The 24,606-nt window shown below is 43.7% G+C and overlaps 1 protein-coding gene across 6 annotated transcripts in view; it reads left to right on the top strand.

Annotated features, from left to right (window-relative positions):
• The window catches only part of casz1 (castor zinc finger 1), a 177,400-nt gene that overhangs the window by 103,886 nt on the left and 48,908 nt on the right, over positions 1 to 24,606 (top strand). The window contains exons 2-3 of one of the 6 annotated variants that reach the window (XM_085146467.1): positions 4,429 to 4,454; positions 5,577 to 5,690. The exons of the other annotated variants lie outside the window; for them this stretch is intronic. The gene's annotated coding sequence lies outside the window, so the exon portion shown is untranslated. The remainder of the gene's footprint in view (positions 1 to 4,428; positions 4,455 to 5,576; positions 5,691 to 24,606) is intronic. 6 annotated transcript variants of the gene reach the window in all.

The following is a 24,606-nucleotide window of genomic DNA, read 5'->3' as shown; positions in this document are numbered from 1 at the left end:
TCTCCACATTTATTTATTTAATAAATGTTTAAAATTATACCAAAATGTGAGATTTTTCTTATCGTTCACTTATGTTATTTGAATGTAATGAGACCTCACTCTCTGCTACTGAATTTACAAATAGATGTGTGTTTTTTTTAAACGGCATCTGTTTTGTTTTCTTCTCAATGTTAAAAATGAAGATATTTTATTTTAGCATTTTACTGTATATTTAAAAAAAACTTTAAAACAACAAACCCCTTTTATTTTCCCTTACCCTTTAATTCTTTTTAGATCTTCAAATTCATTTTCTCTATTTTACAAAGTGTCACATGCGGTAGTTAATGGCAGCGTATAGTGTTTGTGTAGTTTTATGGTCCGCTCTCGGTATTTGATTGATGTTATGCGAGGCTGTGTGCGTTATCCCTGGTTTTAGCAGAGTGGCAGGGGTAGAGAAGGGGGGACACAGACAGCAGACAAGGGCAGGGAAATGTGTGTGTGTGTGTATGTGTGTGTTCCCGTGCACGCTGGTGTGTGTGAGTGTGTGTAAGGATGGGGGGGGTGAAGAAAAAGAGAGGGACAGCTGAGTCCTGATTGAGCCTGTGCCCAGTCACCAGACACAAACCACCCAACACCATAATTACCTTAACCCCCATCTTTTAATACACAAATCACACCAACTGGCCTTTTTTTTTCTTTTTTTGCCTTCACCGACAGGAAGAGGAAACATCAGAGATCAAATGATCAAATAAACTCCAGATGCACGTGGGCTGCTATGCATCTTGCCGCAGTAGCCAAAGTGTTCAGGGCTACTTGATATGGGCCAGGAGTAAGGCAAGTGGCATCACCACCCCCTTTCTTCACTCCTGTGCACTCATGCAGTGGCCAGCACCTAATTAAAACCTCAAAGCTCCCCGTCACCAATCTGGAGTAATGGCCTAATTAATACTTGGTGAAGAAATATTCCAGAATGATAAACAGGTTGCACCTTGGGTCTTCATTGCCTTTATTATCTAAAACATAACTTGCTAAGTTTTTATTGTCACGGATATTGCGTGTTTGTGAAGCTGCTGTACTCAGAATAGGAGTAGTGGAAATCCTGAAATATCCTTCGTAATTATGTTCCCTCAAAATGGAAGGCAGTCACTTATAAATTATACTGTAAATTAGAAAAGCACATAAAAGAAAAAAAAATGTTTTTAATATTTCCCCCCCCCACACACACACATTTTTATCATCATAACCAGGAGAAAATAAATCTTTTTTCTTTTTTTTATCTCAGCTGAATGTGCCGTGTCATGTATTCTGGTGCGCAGCAGAGTCAGGAGAGATGCATCCAGTAACTTTTCCCCCCCTAATCTTACATATGAAATTATAATTTCATGCAAAGCGAGGGAGTAGAATAATCTCTGCTTGTTGATATGCTATATAAGAGGGGAAAACGGGGAAAATGAAGAGGTAATTAGCAGAGTGCGAGACTTTGGCGCATTTGTCTGAAAGCATGGTCTCCACTGGCCATGAATGAATTTGCATGCTTCGCTTATCGGGGCGCACTTATTAGGCCAGCTGAAAGAGAGATTAAGCCGGCACAAAATGTGGTGACTAATCCTTTTAAATGTGGCAGGGGGTCTTTAAGGTGCGAAGCAGGCCGTACGTAGGTTAGTGGGCATGGAATGTGGCGGACCGCAACTTCCAGCTGAATGTGTGTGAAAGCAGTCAGCAAACGTGGGGTTAACTATCTAATGACAAGGACAGTGATTGACATGGGTAATAGATTAATTGTCTATCTCCTCACCCTCTTATCTCTGGTATAAATACAGCAGGTGGGGTCAGACTGGTTTGAGATAGTAAAAGAAATACTATCAATTGTTTTCCTTTACATATATATATATATATATATATATTTACCACTGAGCACAATTGTTGGCAAGTTATGGAAAAGCAAAGCATAGAGAATAGTAGGTCTTCACCTTGCTGCTGCTTTTTAGTGTTGAGTTTATCTCTCAGTTCTCTCAGTTTCAGTTTTCTGTCACCTTTCTCTTGACAGGAATTCTGGGCCTGCCGGGATATCTCTGATTTAATTTTCGATCGGAGGAAAAGAAAAGAAAAAAACAAACAAAACAGGAACAAACATTGAGCCTTTTTTTTTTTTTTCCCTGTCACCTTCACTGCGAGCAACAAAATGTTTGCTCTGCCGGGTTACAGAGCCAATACTCCTGTCCTCAACCATAATTGACTGCAAACAGGAGCGTAGTGACGTTTAAACACTGCCCTGCTCTGTCTTTTGTGTCACCGACGCATCTTCCGCACGGTCCCCAACCCGGCACCCCTCGAATCCAGCTCCCCTTCTGCTGCCGCGCGCGCGCGCGCGTGTGTTTTCATGTGACATTCTATTCACTTGGGTCAGTAGCAAGCAGCACCAGCAATAATTACTGTCTGTACATGATAAATCTGAAGCCCAGCTGTTCATTTCTGTCACAACAGAAAGAGAGGGGGAAGGAGAGGGGGAGAGGAGTTCAGGAGTATGCAGTTTGCCGGATTTCTTTCTTTCTTTCTTTTTTTTTTGCTGGGTAACTTGATAGGATTACATGATTCTAGAGTCCACACCTGTTAAGAGGCTGTTAGCAGAACAGTTGGCAGTCCCGTAGTCACAGCTTAGCCTTTTTTCTGTCCATTCTGTATCGCCTTCAGGGGATTTCACCCTGCATGTATGACGAGAGTGTGTTTCTCCAGGCTCCTGCCTCGGGGAGGAGCGAAGAGGGGAGAGCGCTCCTTGTGACACGCGAGCGGTGTATGTTTGATGTTAGAGTGCGTATCCTACGTTCGCGTGTGTTTGTGTGTGTGCGCGCGCGCGCACGTGTGCGAGACCGGGTCGGCTGACATCTCTTTTTTCCCCCTCCCTCTCCGGAGAGATGTTGCCTGCCAGCAGTCGTGCTTCCCTCTCCAACCTCAGTCGCACCGGAGCCACCCGGGCAACAATGTATATACAAGTAACACGACAGCAAACAAAGAAAAGAATTCATTTTGGTTTGTTTCTCACAAGGGTGTTGGCAGAGTCGCAAAATGCCCAAATACAGGTTAAACCAGACAATTTAAATGATGAAGGGTTAGGTTGAGACGTTTTGTACATATTTTAGGAGTGCCAAAGCCGTGCTGTCAATTAGAAATAGTTTTGGAAGGAGTGGAGAAATGAGTAATGCATAAAAAATTGTTGCCTGTTTTCGCTTGTTCGGTTATTATTAAAGTGGGGAAACTGTCCGAAGCAGCACGCTCACGTATAGGGAATCCAGTCAGAGGGAGAATTGTTGACAGTCATCAGACTTAGAAAATGACATTACAGTAGGGTGTTTGGTGCTTTGGTGCAACGTGTCTCACTGCCTTATTTGGCATTCAGCAGCTACCCAGCTCTTGGGCTTCGTCACTTTCTGTGGGCCCTCAGCACCTGTTCCCCCTATTGTACCGGAATTTTCTATATTTGGCCAGAAACTGGACTCTCTCAATTTGTGTGTAGATCACTGTCAGTCTGAGAGCAATAAACTCCATAATCTTCAAGGTTGTTTTCTTGTTTTTTCTTCTGCCGTTTCTCAGTTTTGCTTTGCTTTGTTTTTTTCAGACGACAATAGAAGAAAACATCATTCAACTCGGGAGGACTGCGAAGCGTTTCTCACCAGGGCTTTTAAATGTCATGCTGTCCCCTTGCATGTTATTGACACGTCGCGCTGCCAAAAGTGCAAATTATCTAGCCTCTCGAGCGCAGGAGAAATAAAAAAAAGGAGCAAAGTTAATAGATATCTTGGGCTAACTTTTAATTGTTCTGATATGTAATCGCTAAATGACAATAAAAATAAAGGAGCAGGGCCACGTTAAAAGCTTTATCTCTCCTGCTCTGTGCCCAAAGTGTCATGTCCATAACAGCACCACCTGATCTACAGAGTAAAATAACCGCTAAGGCTTATTGTTTGGACAATATTGGAGCCCCCCCCTCCCTCCCCCGCCTCCCTCCCTCTTCAACACTCACCCCACCCACCCCCGCTCCCCCCCCCCCGCTGCTCCTCTCCCCTCTCCCTTGATTCATTTCACCCACTGTCCTCGGCTGCTGGAAAATGGCGTTAATTTTTTTATTACCTGTTTGACTCTCCAGCCTTATTACTGTAGCCCCTTAATGTTCTCTGTAACCGTGGAAACCAGATGAATAAATGTCCGCCAAAGAAAATGAGATGATTAAACAGGTCACCCTTGCAAAACAAATTCGCTTGGTCGAGCGCAATTTGTGTACCAAGCGGCTGTCTTAACAGTTTGCTAACAAGGGGATTGTTTGCCAGACTAACTGACAGAGAAGGGAGGGGCGATGGGGGGGGCGATGAAGATATCGGGGGAAAAGGGTATGATTGAAGAGATAATATTTTAGATCACTGTGTTATTTTGTCTCATCTCTTTATTTTTCATCAGAGTGAGAAGTCTGCAAAACGGGCGAAGTTTAACACAGGAACTCCCAGAGAGCAGCCATTTGGCTTTTCTACGTTTAAAACCCACCAACCAGCCAAATGGCTGGTAAGCTTTTAGCTAATATCCTGGACTGAACTGTGAACTGCTGCTTTTGTTATGTAAATAAGGTGGTGCTGAGTCGTTAGGGTTAGGGGTTAGGGTTAGCCTAACCCTAGGGTTAGGGTTTGCCTAACCCTAACCCACAAGGAAACTTGTGTTTCTGTTTGCCATCTTAGGGAGAAATCAACACACATGGGTGTATTTCCTTTGTTGCTGAGATATATTGATAAAACAGTACAAAAAAAACAAACAAAAAACCACATGTGTATCTGTAGCAGTGAACACATCGCACAGTGGCATGATTGTTCTTGCATTTGTGTTTGACCTAACACATGGCTCTTTTTCCAGGGCTAGGTGTGGAGGGTTGTGTCCAAAGCAACTGTTCTTTTCTTGCCTTCTTCCCAGCCATATGAGAGTGAGCCAACTCTCTTGCAAATGTACTTCCCTTGCCAAGATATGGGAAGACATTGCAAATGTACTTGGATTTTAGGTCGCAAGCCACCCAAAACTTGATCCCAAACTTGTCAGGTTTACTTGCTATATACTGCAGGGTTAGGGTTATACTGTGGGTTTCACAGGTTTGCTGAGCAGCAGCCTAGTAGACCCCGCAAGAGGACAATTTCATTGACCTCAACAGGAAAGGAAGTTCACAGCTTTTAGCAGCTCCCCACCCCCACACACTAACAAAGAGGCAGTTGGCAGTTAGCCACCCAAAACTTGATCCCAAACTTGTCGGGTTTACTTGCTATATACTGCAGGGTTAGGGTTATACTGTGGGTTTCACAGGTTTGCTGAGCAGCAGCCTAGTAAACCCCGCAAGAGGACAATTTCATTGACCTCAACAGGAAGGAAGTTCACAGCTTTTAGCAGCTCCCCACCCCCACACACTAACAAAGAGGCAGTTGGTAGTTAGAAATCAGCAATCATTCACACACCCCCACTCCCCCACTCCTCAAGTAACAACCTAATTTACATATGAATTGATGCTAAAAGACTAGCCAGTTTAGCTTCCACTTGGCTGACTTGGGCTTAGAAAAGCCTGGGACTTCCAGTGTTAACCTTCCTTTGCCGTGTATTACTTCAATATTAGAGAGACAGTCAGACGCCGCAGAAACGACTGTTTTTTTTTCCCCCGGCTATGCTGTATATTTAACCAGCATTTACAAGTAAGTCTAAAGCAGCCATCCATATTATTGTCAGAGGCATTTGGTCTGTGATCATCCGCAAGTGCACCAGCAAATAGAATTCCCCTCATTTATGTGGCAACCAATCATTACTGCTAATTGTCCTTGAGGCCATCTGTATAGAATGGCTCGTCCTCAATTGGTGTTGGAATGGTACTGGTCATGGATTTACTAGTCCAATAATGATACTTAACTCCTCCATAGTCAGCGCAACCGAGCCGCAACTGCAGTAATACACATGAAGGAGGTTTTCTTCTCAAATTAAACAGTAGCCCGAACAGCATCCTGGTACAAAGTGTTACTTAGTTTCTTTCCCATGATGCTCCCGCCCTTCCCTTCCCTTGTCCAAGTGTAATGTTCTCATATAACTTGTTTTAAGCAAAGCTCCCTGACAGCCATATGAAACGTCTGGTGTTTTCATCTGGGAAAATAAGAGAGTAGGTCGGGCAGATTTAGCCATGTAAGGATAGGGCAAACATGCAGACTTGGATTAGAATCAGGCCTGCGTTGCCATTCTGACCACAAATCATAAATGTCGGAGACATGGCGGTGGTGTTGTTTATGGAAGGATGCCACGCTGCGCCACTCAAGGGTGTTGCCTGTTTGCATTGATGCACCACCACCACTTACCGCCTCTCGCTTTAAAACAACTTCCGCGTCCCACTCAGCCCAGCCATTTTGTCCCGTTACCAAAGCAGATCCCGACCGTTCGCCGCAGCTTTAGCCTCAAGTTTAAGCAAAGGAGGGGCTGTTGCTCAAAGCGGGACTGTGGCTTCCCTAAGTCGTTTGTGCGACGGAAGATGGCGAGCTAGAAGTTTTTCCACTGACTGAGGGGGTATTTCATCCCAATACGGGGACACTATAGCTCAAAACTGAAAAGCACTTATGCATTATTGATGTTTTAATTTGTGCAAATGCCCAAGTCTTTGTTAAGTGATTATAGTGCTGGGGAGATAACAGGGGAGCTGCTTCTCTATGAAACAAGAGCTCGCTCGCTGGCCGCACTGGGAAGCCATTGGACTAAATCTAACAAGTCCACGCTCCCACTCGGCGGAGGGAGAGAGAGCGAGGCGGGGGTTGGTGAGGGAGTGACGAGAGTTGACTCAAAAATATCAACGTGTCTAAGATAAGGAAAAATTCAGCCGTTGATCTTTTGTCCTTATTTCAGCTACACCTCTCCTGTTTATGATGTTGGGTTTATAGGTCTTTTACATCCCTTATCAAAAATTATTTGATGTAAATACAATGGAACTGACCTGAAAAAGCCCCATGTGTAAATAGTCCTCGTGGCACAGTAGAAACTGACCTTGGGAGAAGAATGCAAAGTTATAATGCTTGCAAAACAAGCCAATAAAATAATACCCCGCTGAAAGAGGGGGAGTTTGGGTAAATATAAAAGAGGAGAGAAGCAATTTTCTTGTGCTGCAATGATTAACTCAGAACAAAGGTTATCAGGGATGACATTTTTTTAAACTCTGTAATTTATGTAATCACCTGCTACACTTACCTGCCAGATAATCAGTGATGGTAGGAAAGGTTGAAATTTTCCCGTTGAAACAAATGTTTGTGCATATATGCTGTGAGCTGAGCAAAAAGCATTTTTCCCCCATGTCCCTGTGGAGTCAGTCTCCAACTACATCTTAGATCATTGTCACCAGCACATAGAAACCTATGTTTCCTCTATTGTGCCATTTGGTGTCTGTGATGCTTGTCTAAACTCAGCCTCAGCCTGGCTGCTCCCACACCTGCAGCTGTTCACACAGCTTGCCTTCCTCCAGCACCTAATGCATGTATAACCTGTAAATTATGCTGTATTCATTTAGCTCAAACTGCATTAATATGGGCTCTATGAATGTCAACCCATGAGATAAGTGTCTTACTTTTGGCTTTGGTTTCTGTATTAGTCATTCTCTTTTGTTCTCCGGCTTTATTCTTGCTTTATTCTTTTGGAAAATCTGCTTGAGTGTGTGGAACCAGGCTTTGCCTTCTGCTTTGAGGTCCCTGGTGGAGGTAAAACACAAGAGCACGCGTGTGCACACGGGTACACACACACGTACACCCGTCCACAGTAGGCTCTCAGGCTTCCCCAAGCATTTACTGCTTTATTAAGCTGTCTCATGAACCCACTACCAGAACATGAGAATACAGGAAAAAAAAAAGAAAAGCCCATATTACTTAGATGATTTGATGTCATTTGTGGACTACAAAACACTAGGCTTTATTGTGTGTGCAGGGAGAAAGAGCGGGAGCAGGGAAAAAAAGAAGTTGGCTTAGAAATTCAGAATTTCAATTAGGGTACGTAATCTGAACCTGCCGGCTTTGATAGAGGCTTTTTTTTTTTTTTTTTTTTTACTAAGAATACAGCAGCACTTGTAAAACATTAATTAAGCAGGCTTGTTTTTTTAAAGCATGGAGTAAAGTGTGCTTTATGCAGTCCTTTTCACTGAACAAAAGGCAGTTACCTCACACAGAGGCCCGCTTCACCCAAAACCATTTGGAAAAAAGGGCAATTTGAATTGAAGAAAAACACAAAAGACAAAAAAGACAAGCCACTGAGAGTAATGTTCTGAAAGAGATGATATCATATGAGAGCGCGCAGCCTTTTGCTGAAGAATAGAAATGTATCCCTGCCTCAGTGAAACCTAAGCTTGGTACAGGAAAACGAGCCCCTATTTTAATGACTTTCTACCTGACAGATGACTTTAGACTGCCTTTTGGATCACATTGCTCCGACTTTGTCTCTTACATCACCAAATCATTGATTATTAATAGTTTATATGAATTGTTAATTCGTGGTAATGTGAGTTTTTTTTCTAACCGCCTTCTAAATGTAAAGAACTAAAATAGTGTCAAACTATATATATATATATATATATATATATATATATATATATATATATATATATATATATATATATATATATATATATATACATATTTACTAATTTTTTTCATGGTGATGGTTTGTGGCAAAGCCATAGTGCTTCTATTTGTAGAGCATGAGCACATTTGCAATTTTAACTCTTTTTCTGGTTACTGTGGCTATGTGGAAGTGAAAGCTGACATGAACGCTCTAAACAACACTGATTAGCATTAAAGAGGATTACAGTTCATTCACACGCTTTGGTTTTATTTTCCATGAATGTATCAAGATAAAAAACAATGCTGTATATTCCCAATAGATCATTTACTAAGTCCTGGAGCAGATAATAACCAAGGTGATTCTTTTTTTTCCCACCTATTATAAAAATATGGTTTTATGGTTTCTGCTTCTTGGAATTTATAATAATAAAAAGGAAAAGCAGCAGAAAAGGATAAAGTCCCTGTCCCACGTTTGCACATGGTGCTGTATATGCATTATCCGCAGACTATTGTAAATCCTCTTGCAGAGGGTGATGAGTACACATACAGATGATACATTAAAACTGCCATAACTCGCACACCCAGCAAAGCTAAAAATCAATTGGAATGGATAGTTAAGCTGGCCCCTAAAAATCAATGAGCAATTCATGTCCTTGATCACAGAGTGTCATTCCTCTCAATGTTAGAGGCCGATGAGGGCTGAACATACACACGAGTACCACGAGTACTGACATTCAGCACAAATAGGCAGAAAACATGCACACGCGTTCTGTGTACTGATACAATCAAGTTTACAGTAAATTAAATGCACCCTTCAAGGACGCGATCGTTTTAATGTACTTTTTAAAAGCCGGTTTCAAATGCGCTCAACGTAAGACGGCGTCGTCCTTTTGAATGTTTAGGCAAACACGACTTAGTTTTGCAACTTTTTCAAACGTACACTGTGATGGCGTTAAATGAGGTTTGGGCCACATATCGAAAATAGCAGGGAGTCAAATATCAAAGCTCGTTTTGTTGTTTTTAACCATGCAAAATGTTGCAATCCAACGACATTGTACAGCAAGCCTGGAAAATAGAGATGACCTTATAGCCATTACATGGTGGGGGCAGAGACGCACTCGCGAACACACACGCACAGTCGCAGTCACCGGCTTTCCATGTAGGAAGAGTAGAGAGGCGATAAGGTTGGCCAAATGAAGAGGATGAAAATTCTGTTTCAAAATAGCAATTTTGCCCTTATTAATGCCATTAGTGTAACAGTCATAATGGATCAAATCAACGGATGACCGAAACAACTCCCCTGTCTCTTTGCTATGACGGGATCACGTCGAGAACAATTTAGGCATTTTGTGTTGATGAGTGAAGTTTCGAGTGCTGTAGCGTCCTGCAAACCTCCCCTGAATTATGCCCATAGTTGCCCGCTTTATCGTTTCTCCTTGCATGTCTTCCTCTTACGTCCAGTTTTAGTTTCTTTAAATTTGGGCCACATATCAGTAGAAGTGACTCCTTTGTTGGGAACTACTGTATTTTTAACCCTGATTTAGATAATCACGCTGTGACAGTCATTTTTGCTCCTGGGCCATTTGCTGCTTTGAGGCCTCTCTTGTCACTCACACTTTGTATCCCTTCGTTACCAATTATAGCCACACTGACCAATTCAGAGGAACGCCACAATAGAAGCTGCCTCAGTGCAACACTGTATGTTCAGCTCCGAATCTTTTTCTTGTCCTTTTGGACCCTTTTCACTATCCCACTCCCACTGGCTGTGAGTTAGCAGTTGCTTGACCTTAACAGGTGGTCCTCTTTTTTACTCTGGTAACACTGAAAGCGTCATTCAGCCTCAGATTTGGGGAGAGGGCCTTCGAAACAGTTGTCGCCTGTCAGGGGGAAGCAAAGAGTCATAAGAACCGGTGGAACAGTTGCTCGTCCCCTCGTCGAGGTGGGAAATTTTCCGGCAGCTGTCACTCGACCTCTTTACCTCGAGTTTTTTTAGGAGGGGTATTTTTTTTCCTCTCATTTCCAATAAAGCAGAAATGACTGTTTGTGGCAACTGCAGGGGGGGAGGGCGGATTCCAGTGCTGTGTCCTGTCACTCAAAATCTCACTCGTGTGTGTCCTCCTCTACACGTTTCATCAGCCGCCAATCACGACACGCACGTGAGACGTGTCTTCGCTTATATGGTTGGACGGTTTCAGAAGCTCTCTTTTAATGTTGGGTATCATAAAACTCTTGGTGTTTGGCCACGTAAAGGAACAAAATGATACGTTTATTTGCCTCTGTTTTCCTCTCTTCTCGACTGCACTATGCCTCTCTCTCCCCTTCCCTGTCTCCCTCGCTCCCCCCTTTCTCCGCCTCCCCCTCAATCCATCTGCATCATGTCGATCTGTCAGACTGCCAGTGTCTGTTCCAATTAGATTCCACTTAATACACGTAACCTCGATTAACACGCAATCAAGCCCAGATAAATCACGTCCTTTAAGTCCCCCCTCTGCCTCTCCTGTGTTGCTTTGCATTACTCAGTTTTTCCCAACAAGCTTGCTTTGCCACAGTCGCCGTCCCGACGTATAAAATCACACAGTGACTGCACGAGCAGGTAACCTTACCAGATGTCTTCAGGGGTGACGCTCCACTTTAGAGATGAGCGATTTTTTTTTTTCTCTTTTTCTCGCGTTTCACATCTGCCGTTTCCAGTAATGTGGAGTTCCTCCTGCGTTTCCAGCAGACGCTTGTTGGTGCCCTTCTCACCCAGGAAGATGAAGGTGTCTTAATTACATCTTTGGTTAAAAAGCTACAGAAGACACCCTGGGCTTTCTCTACATTGTGGGAGGCTGTGTAGTCTATTGTCTCGGTGACCTTTTTAGCTAGCGGACAATTGGTTTGACTAGATTACAAATTAAGACACAGCACCAGGCACTTAGAAAGCAAGTCTGTTAGAGAGCAGTTCTGCTGCTGCTGCCCTGTGAAAGCCACCAGACCATACATTTTAAGAAGAAACGGCCACAAAGTCAGGCATCGCGTGCGCATTGTTCCATATCTATAAAATATAAAGTTACATTCGCTTTAATGATGCCTGCAATGCCATTGTGAGTCTTTGCCAGTGGCAGAAAGCGGGCAAAAACACACAAAAGTACTACAGAGCTAAGGATTCATGGCTGATTATAATTCTTTTAACAAAGTTAATAATTTACACTGTTTATGCTAATAGGAGAAAAGAGGACTGTTGAATTACCAAACAGCGAAAACCACTAAAAATACAAACCAAATGAAAACAACCTGGGGCACTGAAAAAGCACACACAGCACTCTTGGGGTCTTCTTTTATTAATCGCAGCTAAAAGTGCTAACATTGACATGTTGAACAGATTAGCCTCTTTAATAACTGGGCAGGTCAACATGGCTACCACTGCTGATCCACGAGGATATCCTGTTGGGAGGTAGATAGCCTGTGCGTTTCATATTCTGACCCTTGCCTCTGCGGGATTAGCCGCTGTGCTAAATATACACTAAATTAGGAATAATAATAACTCCTTTTAATGCACGTGTAGTGTTTACGTTTTTCCTCACATTAAAAAAAAAGGCAGGTTGAGGTATTATCATAATATCCGAGTGCCTGATAAGAGTTTTGTAGCTACGCTTTGTTTGAAAGTGGAATCTGTAGCAGTTAGACTTCTGGCTTTACCTCATGCAGCAGCAGCTTGTGTCATACAGGTTCAGGCTGCCGCTGTACAGCGTTAATGGTTTTAAATATCTCAATGCTAGTTAGAGCTGACAAGGCCTCTCGGTGTGCCATGTGTAAACAGGGCTTGGATTTAAAATAAATTAAGCTATGAGAAAGGCTCACGTTGATCCATTTCTTATCTCCTCCGCTACCTTGCCAGCCCTAAGCCATTGCGAGATGTGTGGACAAGTTAAGGGAGCAGCAGTACTCATTCATGCAGTTTCTTGCGTGGTACTTTTACATATTTCTAACAAGCAATGCATACATGTAGCCACAAATTTGGAGCTTCCTTGACATTGTTGTTCTCGGTAGAACCAGAAAAGAAAAAAGGAAAAAGTGGTGCATGTTTTATGTAATTAGTATTGGGTGCAAACAAATTGAATATCGAATGGATCTCTGATGGGCCCGTCCTGTCTTTTCTAAACTCTGTCCGCAGCCACAACAGTGTCGCCGCTGTCTCTTTAAAAGGGGGTGACAGTTTCGACTATATGTTGAGCTATTTTCTCTTTCCCAGAGAAAAAAAAATGGGAATAACGCTGATGAGTTTTAACAGCTTCAGCCAGGCGATGGGCAAATATAATAAGTGTTTTCGTAGACGTCACCAGTGATTATCTCATCTGCGCGTTTTGGGTGAATGTAGTGGATTTAGAGGCTCGTCTCCCATTGTGCTGACATCACCCTTTAACAAACCAAATTAAATCATGGCTAAAATCATTTGAAACTCTCCCAGAGTCTGTCTCTGTCTGGGAAACTTGTAAAGGGAGCACTGTGTGCATATGTATGTGTGGCTTTGAGTGTGTTTAGTCTCGGGGGATAAAGGGGGGGTGCACTGTGGAAATGGGGGCAAATTTACCCACACGCTGAATAATGGGATAAGAGGAGCTAATATTTAACAAATTCTTCAGAGAATTCAAAGGACGGCCGGTAACGTGCGCTCAGTGTTTCTTTTCAAGCATGGAATCGTGTACTTTATTTTCTGTATTTGATGTATTATTTTATTTAAACTCTAATGGATGTTTTAAAAAAAGCTTCAGACACTTCTCAGTTAGGAAAATTGGAGAAGCCATGCAATACGTAGCCTGAAGTCACTCATGGTATGGCTGTAATTGCATGGAAAATCTGTTTTGATACAGATACCACTACACACACTGTACACACAACAGGAAAGAAAAGACAAAATGAGACCTGTATATTTTCTAAACAAATTTTGGTGGCGTGCCATCACAACAGGTGACATGCATGCCTGTCTCTTACTGTAACAGCCATCATTAGATGGCCTCTTTAAAACCCATTAGATTGCATGGCAGTGCAAGTTGCATGCAGTCTGTTTGCAAAGAAACCACAGTATTGTTGCTGTTTTAAAAAATGGAAATATAGAAATATATTGCGATGTCATTAGCCATAAGATCGCACAGGAACACGCAGAGATTCGTCAGCTGTCCCGTCTCATCACTTGCATGCCATAGTTGGCCAAGTGTGACCTTGTTAAATGAAACAAAGGTAAGAGAGAGAGAGAAAGTGAGTAACAGGAGTCAGTGAAGAAGTGGCGGCAAAGCAGGGAGGTGCATGGAGGTGGTCGTGTGTGTGTGTGTGTGTGTGTTGAGTCGGGGTGGAAGAAAGGCCTCAACTCAGCCAACCTAGCCTGATGTGACAGGATTAGCTAAGCCCCGGTGAACATGGATGGTACTTTGAGCCTCTGTGTGTGTGTGTCGGTGTTTGTGTGCGGCAGGCAGGAAGTGTGCACAGCAGACTGGAAGCCCAGAACTGCTGCTTGCCACCAGCCGAGCCAAGACAAGACATGGGAGATCAACAGCGCGTCGGCCCATCACTGCCAGCGAGCCTTAGCCCCCATCGCCCTCCCCTCCCACCAATGGTAGAGAGCCAGACCATAGAAGATGCAGCCAAAGGAGTCACAGATACATTGGGGGGAAGGGGGGTGGGGTGGGAGACACAGTGGGGGACTAGTAGGCGGGCAGCTGGGGCTAAAGTGAATGTGGGTTGGAAAATGATCCTATTAAATTGAATTAAAGAGGCAGTCTTCATTTACCCCAAGAATGATGGATTTGGATAATTAACAGTGTTAATGGGTAATGGTAAAAGAGGGCAAGGGAAAACTGGTGGTCGCAGACACAGAGCAAAGAGGCCAGGTCAGACCTGCATTGTAGTCCGTCTGCGAGGCCATTATGGACGACACCCCTTCTTCTTCTCTTCTTTTGACTTGTTCCAGCCAATGGTTACTAGTTGGGAATTCTTTTAAGTTGTGAACAGTGTCTCTTCATCGCCTCTTTCATTTCAAAGTGTCCTCCCCCTCGCACGTCTTTACCTTTGTGAAAGAAAACCATTTGTGAGATAATATGAGTGCAGCAGATCAAACACTGTTGTATTGTGTGGTTTTTCGCAGGGCAGGCTCAGTAGCATGCGCGCGAACAGAGGGGGGAAAAAGCGATAGGAAAGTGTCGCTGATGAGCATCTAGGTTCAGTGTCGATATATTTTGTGGTAGTGTACTGCTGCAGTGAGTGCATTACACCAGTTTAATGTCCTCATCTCAGGACCTAATTATGGCAGTAGTAGCGTGTGCACGTGTGTGTACGTGCGTGCACGCACATGGCGGTGTGCTTGTGTGTCTGGGTTTTCACTTTGGTCAATGCACAAACCCTATCTGCATGTCCTTAATTCTTGATGATGTGCAGGCCTTAGGCAGTGTGTGTGTGATGGAGAGGATGCCTGTGTGCCAAGTTGAAGCAAGGCAGGGCACGGGCCCTCATCCTGGCGAACAATCCAGTTGCTTTGCTCGCAGCAGCCGACTGTGTCACTAGTGTCCAGAGTCTGGTCAGACTAGTGACACCCTGCCACAAAGGACGCAGATTTATTGGGGACCACTTAGCCTCATTTACATGGACGCTGCCTTAATAATTCAGCTTATCCCTTATGTGAAGCGTCTATTTTCCTCTGCTTTCCCGCGCTCGTGCGAGGTCAAACAGTTTTCTTTTGACGTGGAGTTTCGCCAGTTATAGAAGAACCTTGGGCGATGTGTACGACAGCTTACCTGAACCCTGATTAGGCAGGGAATGTCTTAAGTAGGGGGCTCAAATAATTTAATGCTACTTTTCTCCTTTCAAAAAAATTAACACCACAGTCGCATGCGTGTGTGTAACTGAGAGAGTGATAGAGTGTGTGGAAAAAAACAATCTCATCAAGCAGGAGGCCGTTTGCTTAGCAAGAGCTGACAGTCTTTGTGTATGTAAATGAAGAATTTAGACTAATGGAGTTGAACCATTTCTAATTTTGTGATGGCAAGAGGATTTTGATTGAAAGTAATTAAGCAAGCTAGCTGTAAAATTAATTAAAGCAAAAGGAGGGGGGGGACTTTTATTGGATTGGATAGCGATATAGCTGCTGTCAGGCAGGGGGACAAATGGGGGTGACCTGGATTCTCTGCCCTCCCTCCTCCCACTCGGGACTTTTATGTCACTTTAATCTCCTTAGAGCGGCTGGTGTGCATTTGTTTGAAATAATCAAGGAAATATGGTCAGAAATTGTCAGCTTTCAGATCTAATTTACCTGACAGCCTCGCGAGTGCGTGTGCACGCGCAGGCATGCATGTGACAGTGGCAGGTCCCTCTTTTTTTTCCTTGGCCTCTCCTCAGCTTTGTGGAAAATGCTTTTGACAGTCTTGAAGCATCTTGGTTGTCGGAGGGCGGGCGGGGGGAGATGAGAAACTTGGGTGGTTTTAAGATGGACGTTTCAATGAGGCATGTTTGGCCCAGCTTAGCACCTCTGACACTGTTGTGTGCGTGCACACACACCAACATGCTTAATTGCCTCTGTAACATATTCCGACTCCATTTGGCCGCTGCACCGGCGCTTCTCAGCCTGCGTTGTGTGCAGGTAGCCTAAACGAGCAGAAGCAGATTACAGCCATGACAAAGCCTGTTACAGCTACTTAACCGCTGACAAATAAGATTGACCAGTCCCACGCAAATAGAAATGAAACTTATTGATCGGTTAGTTTCGAAAAGTAATAATATCTAAATCATGTTTTGAGTCGCTCCTGATTTCAGAATGTTTTTCCTTTGGTGTTTCAGACTGTGGTCTTTTTTTAATGTTAGGCTTATAATTGAATAGCTGTGATATTAAAAATATCAACCAACTGTGCAGTTTGTGTTGGGCTAATAACCAGTCATAAAATAGCCCCGCTAATGTTCTACGACATTTCTATGGATTTGACCTGCATGGGGTCCATATTACAGGTCTGCAGAGTTTCCAGTTATTCCACAGTGGATGAGATGCCACTTCCTCTTTAAGGTGCTGGTGTTTGTAGCATAGGTTCTCACTGTGGCCCTCAGTACCCCCTGAAGAGATGGTTAATTAAGGTCTGGGCCCAGTGAACACTGCTGGGACTGTCACCCACCACACCACAGGCTTCCCCTGCTTCCAGCCCTCCTGTGGGAAAGCAGTGCCAGGACAGAGCGCCACCATAGAAGCCCCTAACGGGATTAGGAGCCCTCTGAAAATAGGACCTCAGTACCAAAAGCCTCTCATCCACCTTCATCTGCCCAACGGACACCCCCCCCCCAGTTCATCCCAGCCCCGTTTGCTCCTCCTCCCCCCCATAAGAAGGCTCCACCCGAGCTCTGTTTTATCAATTAATGTAATAAAAGGTAGAACAAAGAGCTGTCTTTCTCCCACTCTGTAATTAGAGGGGGTGATCTCTTGAGGACTGGCATTCCTTGGGCCTGAAAAACACGATTCTCTCTCTCACACACACACACACACCCCTCCACTCTACCGCCACCACTCAAGTGGAACATGGCTCTTCGATGTATAAGAGTGATAATGTAAATGTAGTGTAGTCTGCCAGGCAAACCCGGCACAACCTATTTTGCAGTAGCTTTATCTAAGTGTGAACAAATGAATGCAACATTTGGAGGAGTGATACATTATTAACTCTAATTGATTCCTCTATAACACTATACATTCACTGTCACCTTCGCTTTGGCTCACATGAGTACGTGCGCTCCGAATCGCTCCTGTCGCTGTCCCTATTCTAACATGTTACGTGTCACCACACACTGTTAACAAACGTGATAAAACCACCTGAATTGAGAATATCTGGTATGGCGTCTGCCTATGTGTGTTTTTGTCTGTTAAGGTGAGATGCAGCAGACTGCGCCGTGTGTGCGCGTCTTGCGCTCTCCTGTGCTTAACTGTGTCTAGACGGGTGTGAAAGTAAAAGAGAGAGACTTTCACAGTCACTGGAGCTTTCGATTGGAATTAGTTTTACAATATATGCAAATATCCCCCCTTGAAAAAAGGGGTCTTTAAATGACAGGTTGATATGTGATTAAACGACAATTAGAGTGCTGAAAATAAGCGTCGGCAGTAGGTCAAGCACTGGGCGGCTCAGCTAAAAGGTAGCAGGCTATTGAGCAGAAAACATTCCCAGGCGGAGGCCGGGAACAAGACCCAAAACAAATTAGAGAGGTGAAGGGGGAAACGAGGGTGGCAGTGTGTTCCAATAAACCCACAACAAAAAAACAAGTTGTGTTTTTTGTGCCTGAGTGACAAAAGAGAGACCGTTCGCCATTAGATCTGTTTTTAGTGAGCCGTGATGGACGTGGATTCATCCCTGTACTTCAGGTGTGTACGTGAAGAACCTGCTCTGAGTCCTAACACTGATTCAAAGGGTAAAACTTGAGTGGTGAGATGGAAACCTTTAGTCTGAGGGCTGCACCCCACACCTCTGCACTGCCCTTTAAGTTAAAGTACATAGACATGAGGGATTCTCTGTCTTTCTTTCACGAACACACACAGGCACACAAACATAGACGGAGACATAAAAGGGCTCACGCTTATTCTGGCACCGATGGCAGATGGCCCTGTCCCTATAATCCCCTTTGATGCTGCAGTGGGCAGCAGCTCCTGAACATCTATGAAGCCAAAGCCCCAACAAAACTTGAGCTTCTTTTCCTTCAACTAACCCCAATTGCCAAGGAGCTGTTAGCTGTCAGACCTGGTTAAGAGTGCCTTTACCGGGCAGAGACTGAAGGGCAGAGTTTTCGCTCACTCTGTCCCCACTCCTCTTTCTGCTTCCTGTTTGTTTTCCGCCACAGAAGGTTCATTCCACCTCCACGGCACGGCTGTGAAAGCAGGTTGACTTTGTTACTCTAAGTCACAGACTAGATGACACTTACAGCTTTCTTTCTCATTCGCAAGCTGTATATTAGGGCCACAGATGGTAGGAGGTCGGCTAAGAGGCTTAGATTTTATCAAAGGCTCACCTTACATATTGCCACTTGCTTAAAAAGGGATATTTTAAGTGCTTGTGTTCAGGTTAAATATAATTACATATAGAAATACAAAAAATGTATCGTTTATTTTCTAGTAATTACATTTTAAAAGCAATTTTTACAGATAAAATAAATCTATTGTTTTAGTGTTCGCTACAAATTTGGACTCTTTAATGTTTTTTACAATTTTTACAGAGAAATAATTTTGAATTTTGTCACTTCTGTCATACTTATTATGAAGGCAGAGAGTTAAGTTAAACACCCCTGATTAAATTGAGGATCACTCACCCCAATGTAGGAGTAAAACAGCACTACAAAGCACTTTCCTTATTAATTTTGCACTCTAAGTAGACCTTATTGTGGTCTTGTGTCTTAACTTTCACTTAAATCATTTTCTTCACCTAATCTAGGAAACTCCATGCTCTACCCTCTAATTGGAGGACAGCAGTTTTAATGTATCCTGAGACGCAGCTGTGCCGATCTTGTCTGTTATTTTTTTATTTGGAAAGGACCAGATTCTAACCTAAATGGGGAAACACAAATTAGCTGCGCGATTACAGAGGAGGGAAATAACCCTGTAGTGTTCGATTATGTATTATCATTTGAGAGCTCTGACGGATAATCATCGCTGAGATTTGCTCACGTTTCCAGCAGGTCTGCTGAGATGTACGCTAGCTAATGGGATTGGGCTTTTTTTTTCTTCCCTAACCCTCTCCTGTGGCGATATGGAGCTGGCAGCTGAACTTGAACGGATGCGCATGGTGCTGAGTCGTGCACAGGACTATTTCAAGACTGAAATGCGATTGTTTTAATACTTTAATCCACCTGTCCTTGGCATTCAGGATGTTGCAGAAGTCGCCTAATTATTTCAGTGCCCTCTATCCTTCCTATTAGAAATACAGCAGAGACAGCAGCACTCTAATATTGATAAATAAGCCTATCGGTAAATGAATTTCTTCTTATAATGCTTTCCGAATTTTAAAAAAAAAAGGTTTATAGCAGGAAAAAAGTTGATCAAATAGAAAAATATACAAGTTCTCTGAGAAAAAGAGTCATAGCATAATTGAAATTTTAAAAATGCATGTATGCAAAGAGGATTTGAAATACCCCAAATCACTTTAAAGAGCAAGCCATTTAACAGCCAGAATTCTCTGAATTGTTCCAGGTTCCAACAGCGATAGTATGCAAACACAAATATTTTCTTTTAATTAAAAAGGCCTCATCTCTCTGGATCCTCCCCCAAGCCCACTACCAGCTCTCAACATCCGCCTCAACCCCCCACACCCCCCAAAGTGCTCATACACACACAGACACACACACACACGCGTGCAGCAGCACAAATGCTTGTGACGCTTCATTCAAATCCAGAATCACTCATAGCCTCATACATTCAGCCAAATCAACTGAGAGCTGGTGACCCTAGCAGTGATGGCTGCCCAGGTCAATAGTAGCCCACCAAACGGGCCCACCCACACAGTCACACACACACACACACACACACACACACACACCTGAAAAGCAGCTGTTGTTTTATTTTTCAACCATCGGAACCTGAGGTGGCACTAAAAGGTACGGAGCAAGGAGAGGTCTGGGGTGGTGATGTTGGTGTGTTTGGGCCAAGGGGGGGGGGGGGGGGGGGTGATAGTAATGCATGTTGATGGTTTCTGAGATACTTCATTTCAGAAACAAGGGCCTCATTAACTGTAGTCTTCATCAGGCCAGCAAGCAGCGGGCACATTAGGGGTCCACAGGAAGTTAGAGTACAGCAGGAGAGTGCATTAGGGAGGCCTGGAGAGACACACACTCTCTCTTCCCCTCAGTTTCACTTCCACCTCCAGTGCTTTTCTATATCTTAATGTACCTTTCAGAGGAATTTGGATAGAGGTCAGTAATTATGCTTTTTAAATTATTCAGTCGAGGTCCTCTGTAATTGTGCTTTTTAGAGCTCGGACATTGACAACATGGTTTACTGCACCACTTTTGGGGCACGGTCTGACCGGATGAATGAGTATGGAGTAAGAGTGTCTGAGTGTGTTTCACTGCTCTCACCGACAGTTCGTAGCTGATGTAGGAGTGATCTTTTGAAACGTCAATAAGTGCCAACACCGAATGAACAAAATTAATCCCTTTGCTAACGGACTTTGTCCGCACATCAAGTTCAGAACCCTTTTCAAAAATTTGGTTAGGCCTGAGCTGTGTGCGGTGGGTACGTTGTGCCGCATGCAGTCAGAGACCCAGCAGACTACCAGCCGCTGTGTGGGAATGTTTAGTTACGAACACAAGCGTGTTATTTTTGTTACATCGACGAGAGAAAAGCCTAAACTGCAAGGGTAGCAGAAAAAAAAATCACCAAACTTTCTCTACAAAGCCAGCTCCGACAACGTTTGACTGCACATGATAACATCGTCCATCCACACAAGTCCTCTTTCAGCCACAGATTATTAACACATCACTGAAAGCGGCACAGAGCGTTTCATTGTTGTTACAGGGTCTAATATTTATATTTATCTAGTTGGGTGAGGCACTGACAAACATGTCGCACACCTGCAGCTTTGTAGTACGTGCTACTGCAGTTTGGTGTAAGAGAAAGAGCCTGTACAGTAGAGTTTTGTTGGGGCGAGAGGAAGACTGTAATTACTGTCTGGCGATTCATCTAGTCACTGCATAAAATAGTGTTTATCCAGTCGCCCGTGTTTCTGTCGTGGCTGAGGGAGGGGAGGGTCATGTTTTGCAGAACTGAGACAGCTAGGGCAATCAGGAGAAGAATCGTGACTCCAAAACATTCAGCCTTTTCTTTCTTTTCTCTCCCTTTGTCTCCTTCACTTTCCCTCTCTCCCTCCCTCTTTCTAGTTGAGAACTGGTGCCTTAGAAAATGAGATCTGCCCCCCCCCCCCTAAACTACCCCCCCACGACACACCCACACACAAATAAACATAAAAAGCTAATTTGTTAGCGCCCTCATTTCAGAGGCCTGAGCAGGAGAATATTGTTGGGAGGAAAAGTAATGCTTTGTCAAATGTTGACATGTGTTGCAAACATGAGGCCTTCAGCAGCAGCATTTCGTGGAGAAGCTCAAGCACATTGTCGGCACATGAAGAGGATGCTTTGAAACAAGATTAGCCTCCAAATGCCCTCCCCATCCATACTCCTGTGCCACTCCTGTGTGTGTGTGTGTGTGTGCCAGCACTAAGATGCTAAATGATCAGATCCACTGAATATTTGTGGGCCTGTTTTCTCACATAATGAGTGTGCATAACATGCTCTGTATGCCACTGTACAGCTGAAGTTGTGTGTACTCATTTGTCCTGCTGCAAAGCCCCATTGTCTGGTGCGTGGTCTACGCTTGGTTTCGTAGGGCCAGACTGTGGCTACTTCCCCTTGGCTTCGGGTCACGGTGACACCGGTCAGGTGGAGTTTTCAAAAAAAAAAAAAATCCATCACCTCCACCCCCGTGCAACCCCGCCCCCATAAAAATGAATAAAAATTGGAAAACAACATGCAAGGTCTGCCTAATACAGGAACACTTGCAATATGCTGATGTTTTCTTTTGCACACTGTGTTTGCTAAATTGCCTTTGACTGCGTGCATCAGTAATGAAACTTTATGTCCTTGCGGAGAGGGCAGCAAGTCCGTTCCAGTTAGGACCGGGACCATCTCTCCTGTCTGGCTTTTGTAAGATTTTTTTCCCCCCTCTAATACACGTCCTTATGAATAAATGAAGCCCATGAAGTCATTTTTTCCATATTTGTGTAAATTGCTTTAAAAGCATTTTATCATGTCATAAAAAAGTGCAATTGATCTGCTGGGCTTAGCCCATTGGACAGCTGTGTGTTTTGTTAATGGCCACTTTGCTCCAAGCAGCTTATTAAAAAATTTATATAGAAATGCTAAAATTGCATAAATTATTTAGATACAGTAAGCATTTTTTTTTGTTTTGGTTGGGCAGGGAGGGGCTGTTATCAGTATGGAAATTTACCATAGTATATTATCTGCTGAAATATAGTAATATATCTGCCCAGACACATATGTGTCCTCCTCACTGCACCCCCTCGCATGCAGAGGCGCAGGGAAAAAAAGTATATATTTTTTGATGACTTCGTTTCAGCAACCACGGAATGTCACCCATATCCTGGTTGATTGTACTTTCGAGTTTTATGATGTTTTTCCATTGATTTGTTTCCCCGGCGCAGCTGCCGACCTCTATTGAGGGACGAACGTAATCAGCGCTGACGCAAATTAGATGGTTATTCGTTTCGAAAATTGACAGAAAAACAATAAAAAAGATGAAATGCTCCCAAATCAATAGATATAATGAAATTCAAATAATCCGAGAGATGAGGTCTCCATGGCAACTGATAATGTGGAAAAGAAAACAATTTAATAAAGGACAGACACGCTTTGAAAACAGATTGGGGAGGGAGGTGGCTGTAAAGAGGAGAGGAGAGCAGAGCAGAGGAGGTGGGGAGATGGAGGGATAGAGAGAGGGTGGTGGTGGTGGTGGAGTGTTTGTGGCTGTAGTGGTTGCTCTATAGCTTGTTTCCCCCGGCGTGTGAAGGATCTGTGTCTGTCCCAAGGACGCCGGAATAATTAGAAAAGCTTTCAGGCCAGAAAGTGCAGATTCAGGTTTTAATACACAAAATTATTTCAGGGGCAGTGAATCGGAAAACCATTTGTTGGTGACCTTCCTGAGAGGCCTCCCCCCCTCCCCGGTACAGGGCAAGATGGAGGCTATGTGGCAGCGCTGCCTGAGTTATGGCATATTTGTGTTTTTATAGAGGCAGGGGGAATGGAGTTGGGGAAGTTGGGAGGGGGACGTGGGGGTAAATGTGTGTGTGTGTGTGTTTGTGGCGGTGGGGAGGGGGTCATAGGGAGACCTTCATGTCTGTGTATGCGTATGTATGTGTGTGCGCGTGTGCGTGTGGATCTGGCAGGAGTTTGGGCAGAGGGAGAGAGAGAGCAAAGAGGAGAAGGGAGAAAGTGAAGCAGCGAGAGAAAGGGGGAAGTTGCAGATCCGGCTGTATTTACAGATCAGTTGTCAAAAGGAGCCATTTAAGGGGAATGCGCCCGTTCCTGTGCTGTGACAGGCGAAGTGGCTGTTTAAAAAGCAAAAGAAACTATGAACCAGAGAGAGAGATAGTCAAACACAGGCTTTTTTTCTGTTGAAGACAGACAGAGCAAGGGGTGGCGAGGGAACGAGTGGGTGTTAAGTGACTTCATTTGTAGTCTATTTAAGGTATGTTTTACTTGTCCTTGTGCTGCTCCTCCAACATTTAATACAGGGGCTGCGTTCTAGTTAGCACAACAAGGGAATAATGATTGAGCGCGTCGTTCTTATTTCCTGTAAATACAAATGACTTTCCTTCATCTGCCTAAAAAACTGTATTTGATTTCAGTCTTGCTGTCAAGGGAGATTTGCAACTGATGCAAACAGTGATAAGAGTAAACCAAAAGCACAGCTCTGTTTCCCTCATTAGCTTATCACGACTTTAAGTATGTACACTTTCTGGTGGCTTTATTCAACATCCGTGTCCTGCTCTTTTAACATCCTATTTTCTTTATTGCCCTTTGTCAACGTTTTGAAGGAAGTCTGATTGGGCGTTGGAGGCTTGTCTGTCAAGTCGTGACAATTTTGTGTCATTAGAAGGCTTTGTTTGACTCAAATAAAGGTGATCCACCCTCTGTTCAAATTATACCTGCGGCAGGTCCGGGATATCGCGTCTTGGGTGCAGGTACCCTTATCCTGTTCCAGGTGGCAATAAATGGAAAAACCTACTCACCTCAACCTGATAATTGCTGTTCTGATATTTTAGCTGCTAAAGATCCCGATCAAGAACAGGGCTGTTGTACAATATTAACTATCATAAAAGTTGGGCAATATTTGATAAAATTCTGGGATCAAGTTCCATCCATTGTTAATCTTCGTTCACTTTGTGTCAATTACGACTTAATAAGCGAACAACATTTGCATCGACTCTTCTGTCTACTTTAAGACAGCAATTTTATATTTGTTTTAGGTTAATATTCACTT

Source organism: Neolamprologus multifasciatus, chromosome 20, assembly GCF_963576455.1.
Source record: "Neolamprologus multifasciatus chromosome 20, fNeoMul1.2, whole genome shotgun sequence".
NCBI lineage: Eukaryota > Metazoa > Chordata > Actinopteri > Cichliformes > Cichlidae > Neolamprologus > Neolamprologus multifasciatus.
This window is presented reverse-complemented; position numbering and strand designations above follow the sequence as displayed.